We start from the raw sequence: 9,158 nt of genomic DNA, 5'->3' as shown, positions 1-9,158 counted from the left end.
ATGAAACGTGTATGACAATGCAAGGTAGGAAAATGCATGACAATGCATATACTGAAATACATGACAACGCAAAATAGGGAAATGCATGACAATGCGTGTACTGAAATGCATGATAATGCATGATAAGGAAATAAGTGACAAGGCATGATAAGAGAATGCATGACAATGCATGTACTGAAATGCATGACAATGCAAAGTAAGGAAATGCATGACAATACATGATAAGGAAATGCATGACAGTGCAAATGCGGTGTGCATAACAATGCACGATGAAAGAAATGCATGACAATGCATGTACTGAAATGCATGACAATGCAAAGTAAGGAAATGCATGACACTGCAAAATGAGCACGCATGACAATGCATGAACTGAAATGCGCGACAATGCATGTAATTGAAATGTACGACAATGCGTGTAATTGAAATGCATAACAATGCGCGATATGGAGATGCATGACAATGCGAAATGAGATACACATGACAATGCATGAATTGAAATGCATGACAATGCATGTAATTGGAATGCATAACAATGCATGTAATTGAAATGCATGACAATGCATGATAAGGGAATGCATGATAATGCATGTACTGAAATGCATGACGATGCGCGATATGGAGATGCATGACAATGCGAAATGAGACACGCATGACAATGCATGAACTGAAATGCATAACAATGCATGTAATTGAAATGCATAACAATGAAAATGAGGTGCACATGACAATGCGTGACAAGGAACATGCATGACAATGCACGTGAGGTGCACTACAATGCAATATATATTCTATATGCAATGAATGCATGTAATGTATGCTATGTACAATGTAATATACATACTAGATGATGTAGTAGTTAGGAAGCGAAGATACCTTACGGGGGCAATTTGTAATGACCTACCTCATGCTGCTGGGGATCTTTTGCTTCTTCTTGGTTGAACCACAGGTACTACTTTTCTCCCTGGCTATGGTCGCAGCTTTCCCTATTCTCCAACAGGGCGACAGACTAGGTTGATTCGGTATCCAGAATTGAGGCGCATATACATTCTATCTTAATCTATAGGGCTGCCATACAGATTTCAAGCCAAGGATATACCCCTGGGTATTTAAACTAGACTTTAGTCTCGAAAATCCCGAACCTTTGCGTTCTAGGCGTAAGCCATTCGAACTCTAGTTTCCACCGTCTCAGTTGGTCCCCTAGGAACTGACCGCAAACACAGGCAGGTGGCTATACCAGACCACTGGGAGTCGTTCGGGCATGACAAACACCAAAGGAATTGCACCTTTAGAGGATTTAAGGTCTCCTAGACCGGAGAATGCACAAGACAGTGCGAATGAAGATGCATGATTTAAGGTCTCCTAGACCAGAGGATTTAAGGTCTCCTAGACTAGAGGGTGCACAAGACAGTGCGAATAATGTAATGCACTAACAAGTGCAGGTAAGGTGCGCAAGATAGCGCGATAAAATGCAATGCACAAAACAGTGCGATTGAGGTGCGCAAGATAGCGTGATGCGCAAAATAGCGCGAAATGAAATGCATGCAAAATGCAATGAGATGCACAAAACAGTGCGATGGAGGTGCGCAAGAGAATGCGAGTGATAAATTGCACAAAACAGTGCGATGCGCTAGACAGCTCGATGCGTTAGACAACGCGAGTGCACAAGACAGTGCGAATGCACAAGATAGTGCGATGGAGGTGCGCAAGAGAGTGCGAGTGATAAATTGCACAAAACAATGCAATGCGCTAGACAGCGCGATGCGTTAGACAACGCGAGTGCACAATACAATGCAAATGCACAAGATAGTGCAATGCGCTAGACAGCGCGAGTGCACAAGACAGTGCGAATGAGATACAAAGTGTAAGTGCACAAGATAGTGCGATAAAATGCATGTTCCATGCAAGTAAGGTGCATAACAATGTCGGTGGAAGGGCGCATAACAATGCAAGATAGATATGCATAATAATGCAAGTAACGAGCATAACAATGCTAGATAGATGTGCATAACAATGCAACGAATGGTGTGCATAATAATGCGAGAAATGGTGTGCATAACAATGCGACGAATGTACAACTTCAAAAGCGTGTTTGAAACAAAATGCCGAATACGGAAATACAAGCCTTAACGAGACCAAATCCAAACGCGACCTCCGATTTACCTCTCGGAGGGGTTTGTAACACACTCCGCTTGAAAAGGGTACACCCTGTTTATATTGGGGAGAGATAACATCTGCTGCTGCTTTAATTGCCATTCTGACTTGAAGCAGGCTTAAGCTTGGGGTTGAGATACACTCATACTTCGGAGCACTGACAAGGCCTGAAGAGGTACATCCGAAGTACAATCACGGCATGTACCGAAGTCAAAACACACTAAGATGCTCTGATTTTCCTTCTTTTCTTTTTCTTTGTAGTCTGGAACCCATATAGCTTCAGATAGGTCCTGGTTTTACTGTTCTCATATGACCTGGATTGAACCCTGTGGTTTTTGAAAGAACAAAATCTTGTTTTGCACAAATGTGGAGAATGGCACAGCACTATGAGCACAAACTGATTTTTTTTTAAATTAAGAAATGAGTTCTCAACTAGGTATTAAGCCTACAACTGAACACAGCGCATAACGACTTAACAAAGAAAAACAAGAGGTAAACAACCTAAACACGTCGAGAAACACTCGAAACGACTTAAAACAAAACAAAAGACATGACACTCAGACGTGCACAGGGAGCCTGTTTCTCCGGGTATTGTTTCCCACCCTTTCTCATTTGTGATCCTCACATCACTCGGCCCTCAAGCTCTGTTTTTCTGAAAAAGCCCTTTTCCTTACTTTTTCTCTCAGCGCACATCTCTCTATTCTTCAATCTCTCATTTTTTATCCCTCCCCTGCGTGGTTGATGGATAAACAAGAAATTGCGGGCTCTTGCCCCTAGCATGCTGCTAGATTCTCTTTCTTCCGCTCACAACCATTGAGTTCCTCCCACAGAGGGGTTGCACTAAGATGGGGTGTGTAGAAAATTTGCAGATGACATCGGTTGATGATGCTTTGCTGGGGAGTTTGGACGTGATCAGATCTGTCCAGATGAGGAAGTGGAATATCTTGATCCATTCCAGTTCGTGTTTCATACTTGGCTTGATACCTCGTTGCTTAGAGGATGTGAGAGCTTTTTGCCCTTTTGCGGTCAGCTTCAGTGGTGTCCTTTTCTGGCGAATACAGTGCCCTTTTCGGCAAGTAGAGTGCCCTTTCTGGCAAGTGCGTTGATAAAGGGGAAAAGACAGAACACCTGGCTCAACTGTGCCCCTAGTTCATCATTTTGACCATTTCTTGTTTTTGGCTTTCTACTAAAACAATTTTGACCAAAATGAGAGTTAGATTAACATGCTTGTTCAATTTTTTGATTTGAAATCATGCAAGTTAGGCTATGAGTACTGAAAATTTTCCTTTTTTGGGTCCAAGAAATGGTCCAGATTTGGAAAAAAATGGGATAATTTTCAAGAGAATTAGTCAACCTCAGTAAAAATTCTCAAAAACCATTTTGGCAAACAGCCACTGCTCAACGAGCACAAAACTTACTCTTGAGATGCACAATCTCAGATCGGAAGGAAAACTGCCCCTTGTCTGAAGGACATAGTGCATTGTAGTCAGTCCTCAGAGTGACGAACACAACCAAACTCTTGGATACAGATAAGGCAAAGATGATCAAAACTATTACATGGACATAATCAATTTGGAAGTGTTTGTGGCTGGACTTCCGGATGAAGTTGCCTACGTATCCCAAACATGGGAATCAAGCCTTACGTAGTTTCGGTAAGGTACACTCGGGTATTAACCTCTCCTTTTGCGCTCTAACTTTTGCCAAGGCCGCCCTTCCGGATTTTCAACCTTGTGAGCTATGTTCTTCTTTTCTTTTCAATTCTTTTAATTTCTTTTCTTCTTTTTTCTTTTTCATCTTTTCCTTTCATTTTCTTCATTTTTCTTTTTTTCATTCTTTGCATTTTTTTTTTGTTCTTTTTCTTCTTTTTCTTGCTCTAACTTTTGCCTGGGTCGCCCTTCCGGGTTTTTGGCCCAGCGAGCCTCTCAAGGGTAAAAGTGTAGCTTTGTCCATATCAAATGGTTTTGAGATCTTGAAGTCATCTGAATCCAGGCGAATGGCTATTGTTCGCTGACGATGCAGGAGTCCATCCAATGGGGGGCTGAATTTGCCCCTAGTGTTGTGGATAGGAACTCGGTTATCCTTCAGCAACAAACTTTTTTCTTTCTTCCCTTCTAGGATTTGGCATTCTTGCCGATCTTCGTTGATTTGCGGAATGATCCATCTTCGGCTCGTCGGGCACAATCTGACATCTTTTGCCCCTAGTTCGAGGGGTGTTCCTGATCTAGCTTCACAAGCTTCTTTTGATGAGATATGATCTTCTTGATATTTTCTTGCCCCTAGTTCGTGGGCTGCTTCAAATCTGGCCACGCAGGCCTCACATTATGGTTGACCTTTGAATTTTCTGAGTCTGAGTTCGAGGTTTGAAAGCAAGGGGTCGAGTCTCGAGGCTGAAAGCGATCCTAAGCTGCACAATCTCAAGAGCGATTCCACACAGGTCTTCGCAAGACAGCGCAAAACATTTTTTTTTGAAATCTTTTAAGAAAGAGACTAATCGCTCGCGCGGAAGACGATGTAGAACCAATTTGGATCAAGCCAGGATCCTTCTCAGTACTCACACTAACAAGCATGATCTCATTCATTAAGGGCTTAGCACGCCTCTCTTTCTCTCCTATGATCAAATTTTGCAAAACCCGAGGAATTCCTTCCTCTTCATTTTCATCACAATGTTCAAAAAGTTTTGAAAAACTCAGGTCAATATAATGATTTCAAGGCATAGAAAAGACACAGTTTTTATACTGCCATCTCATTCAGAACTTCTGGCACAACATGCTCAAAGTAGAAATAAGCACGAAGTATGAAAACCACTGCTGCTTCATTCAGATCTTCTGGTTTAACTGGCTCTATGGCAGAAACAAACTCAAAAAGAAAACAAAGAGACAAACACAAAACAAAATAGTGACATCCAAGGTAACATCCCCGGAATCACCCGACTCTAACAAAACAGGACTGACTCGATACAACAAGACAGACCCAACTGACTCAGTATGAAAAGACTGACTCTATACAACGGGACAGACTCAACAGGACTGACTCGATACAACAAGACAGACTCAATACCCAAGTCAGAAGGTAGAATAAACAGCATTCGTAAATGTTCAAAATAGTGCGGGTCATCCATCACATCTGGAGTAAACTGAGCACTAACAGCAAGTGGTTCATCCCCTGATCACATAACAACACAGGTCCAAAGTACCCGAGGGATATCAGACCATTTTGGAGCTATGGTTCCAAGACTACTTAGCAAGAGAGAAAACAGACAGCACCTCAGCCTGATTTCACCAAAACAGATATGAGCAAAGTTGAATGACCGTGCTCTCTACTGAATTTTGCCCAAAATTCTGCTTGTAAACTGATACCCTCAGGTAAAACTGATTCCACCAAAATACTGATGCTGATGCCCACAGGCCTGATACCTAGACTTGCAAACTGATACATGCATTCCAGTAGAGACGCACTCTAAAAGCACATAGCAAACAAGTGAGAGCCAAAACACCCCTATGTTGGGGTAGGGTTTCCCTGTCCTATTTTGTCAGGAGCTAGGGTTTCACTACGCACGCAGCGGTTTCACACAACCTACAATCGGGTGAGCAACCTGTCCTAGTTTGGAATGGTCACTACGGATTTCTATATGCACTAGGTCGAATGGTCAAAAAGGGTCCCCCGTAAAAATCGGGGTTTGTGTTCCCATCGTGGTAGAGCCCGTAACCGGTCAGCCTTATGGCACGCTTCTCAGAGCGAGCCTCAGACAAACCGTTCAGGAATAGCATATGGGAAACACGGTGTCCTAGGTGCACCAATGCACATGCAATGCAAAGAAACACATGAGTGCAGTCAAAACAAGATATCATGAGTTCGAGTCAAGTTCTCTAGCTCCCCAGCAGAGTCGCCAGAAACTGTAGACGTCCCCGAACGCCCTGGGAGGGAATCCCGTTTTGTTCATTTGGGCTCACTACAGTTCAGGACTCAATGTCACGATCCTGTATCTGATCTCGCAGAGTGCAATGCAAGACCGATGAATCATCAAAGAGTCCAAATCCGGGAAATCGTTTTGAAAAATTGATTTTTAGAAAGAAATGCCAAACATGGACTACTTTGCCAGATACAGAGTCGCCACCTAAATATTTTATTTCGGAGGAATTTAGGAAACCCTGACTCGTGCCTAAGGCCACGTGTCCGTCATCACCAAAGTTGCCTCAGCTCGGGAACTTGGGTACGATTGGGGAAGGTCAGCTATGAGCACCCCCGCTCGCCCGATCAAAGATCGGCCACTACTAAACATGATATCTTGTTTTTGAAAAAACATGTGTTCTTATTCCGGTTAATTAGCTAGAATTACTATGTGATGCGCACAGCAAAACAAGTATAGACTAGATCGCCTAATTTGAAACAAAGCATTGCATATCCGTTTGTTCGGAAAAATGGTTTGAGTTTTGCTACTCGCAAGTAGGCTAAAATACGGATTTCAATGAATCGTCCCAATTCAAGCAATCCAACCTTCACCCACAGGCATTTAGGCAATTGCATCCCATACGCAAATAGCCTCATGGTAAGCATACTGTCATGGCAACACTCACACACATGCAAGGATGCTAAAGCGTAAATGCTTACCTAGTACTCCAAGCCAAAACAGAAACTAGTTAGTAATCAAATGCATGATCCTAGTTCATGTTAAGATGGCTAATGCAACACATGCAAAATGCAATTAGAAATAGGCTCGGCTATTCTAAGATGTCATGTGAAATGCAACTTGATACATGTATTCAAATTGGAATTGAATTACAATGCAGTTAGCATGATGCGCCGAGCCCAGTGCATGCAATACGAATGAATGTGTGCAAACATGCTATCATAAGTATGCTAATTGAAACGTGCCCTAAAACTAACCATTGTAAGCGGTTAAATAAAAGGGAGAAAGACGTGGGGTTGGAAGACATGTATCACACACACGAACGCTTATTACACAATTTGCCCTCTCTCGGAGGGACCGAAAGAATAATACAAACTAACTAACTAACAATCTAATTAATTATTACACAACACTTAACTAATTAAATGAATTAATTAAGCTAAGAAAGCAGTAAAGAGGCCTCGGGAAGATGGATGAATGCATGCATGTTCGGTTTCGCTCGGAAATCCATCGCCATACTCATGCTGCCTCTGTTTACACTGCTCTGCACTTCTGAAAACTGCACAAGTCTCCAGGATGTTTCTGAACCACCTTCTGAGCACTATGGAAGGCCACCGGCCAAAAGGCAAGGCCACCGGCCATGGGAAACTGGTCATTGACCATGTGTGAGGCTCTCGGCCAACAATTCATAGCCGGCCGGCACTGAAGATAGTCGACCGGCCATCTCTTCCTGCAAAATCCTTTTTTGCTATAGTAGAAGGCAAACAGAGCATGACAATGCATTTTCAAAGCAATGTTTGCACAACTACCCTCCTTATCATGTTTAAGACTCAAAAGAGTATGGTTTTTGACCCTCGGACCATCAATCACGCATTTCAATGCATGATGGCCAAAGAAGCCAAGTGTGTAACTCAATATGGAATGAAATGCACAAAACACATAAAGGGTCCTAACCTCTATCATGATTGATCAAGAGGCAAGAGATGCACACACAATACAATGCAACCTAGGCAAGCAAGCAAGCATGCAAATAACTCAAGTGTGCAACAAATCTAATGCAACATGAGCATGTTAACATACAATATGTGTGGAGAAGTGGTTTAGAAATACTCTTCGGATCCTGGGAGATGTTAGTGATCCTCAGCTAGTCTCCTGAAAAGATTCAAACACTCCAGTCGGGGGTGCTGGAATTAGCACTCCGACGGACAAGTTAGTTCAGACACTCAGGGTAGCTTCTTGTGAAGTGATTCTTACATACCTTTCTATATCCATTGTTCCTGTATTTATACCTGTTCTTTTTGATCCTCGGAGCCAGGGCCTACTTTTTAATCGTTGTCCTTTCTTTTATTCGGCCCTAAGGACTTACACTTATTTTGCACATATATTATATTCGGCTCCCCACTCTCGTAGGATATAGCCGATTAATATCAGTCTTCCAATGGTACGCATCATCTGATTTTTCCATGTATCGACCCCCACAATTGCCCCCCGAACTCCCCATTGACGGAAGTTAATCGACGTGCTTGGTCTTGAATTGGAAAGGTTAAAATAGGTCAGGCAGCTTCGCGTACCCCAATATACATGTCAGGATGCACACACCTTTTCGTTCATTATTACGCTTTCCTGCCTCAATCGTGCATCTCGCATTTATTATGATTTGAAATTTCAGTCCTTTCGAATGCACAGTTCGTCGAGTATTCGAGACTCTTGGACCGCCAGTAGATATCCCTTCTCTGACTCGCATTCTCTACAACTCTTCTCCGTCTACCCTCGTCTCCCTTGCTCCTTATAAGTCTTTTTCTCTTTTCTTTGCAATCTTACTTTTTGTTTATTATTTTCATTTTGGTGAACCCTTTATTCCCCGTGAAAATGGCCAAACGCTTGAAAGACCTCCTTTCTGAGGGTTGTGTCTTCGGATTCCGACGACACTTTTCCATCCCCGACGATGTTTATCTATCTCTAGTGACGGACAACACTCTGGATATGAAGAGAGAGGATCAAAATTCAATCGTCTTTCCTCTCCTATCCATTACAGAGGGCGGGGTTCGTTTTCCCCTACATCCATTCCTTAGGGCCGTCCTCTACTATTGGGGTCTGATTCCTTCTCAGCCCAATGTGAACTTTTTTCGAATCGTAATGGGGATCGTAGAATTGAACCAGCGCCTCAGGATCGATCTTGGGATTCCAACCATTCGGCACTGCTATGCTTTAGCCAAATCTTCCGGTCGGCTTGGGCGGTACTTTCTTAGGGCCAAGGATACTGACCATCATTTGGTAACCATGCTCGCTAGTTCTGGTAAGCGTGTGGATGACGTAATGGTCAATATCTGAGGGAATTGGGAATTTGGCGAAGGCGAGGATCGCCTAGACCCTATTCCCA

This window comes from Camellia sinensis, chromosome 11 (assembly GCF_055761805.1).
Source record: "Camellia sinensis isolate YWXY chromosome 11, ASM5576180v1, whole genome shotgun sequence".
Lineage (NCBI taxonomy): Eukaryota > Viridiplantae > Streptophyta > Magnoliopsida > Ericales > Theaceae > Camellia > Camellia sinensis.
This window is presented reverse-complemented; position numbering follows the sequence as displayed.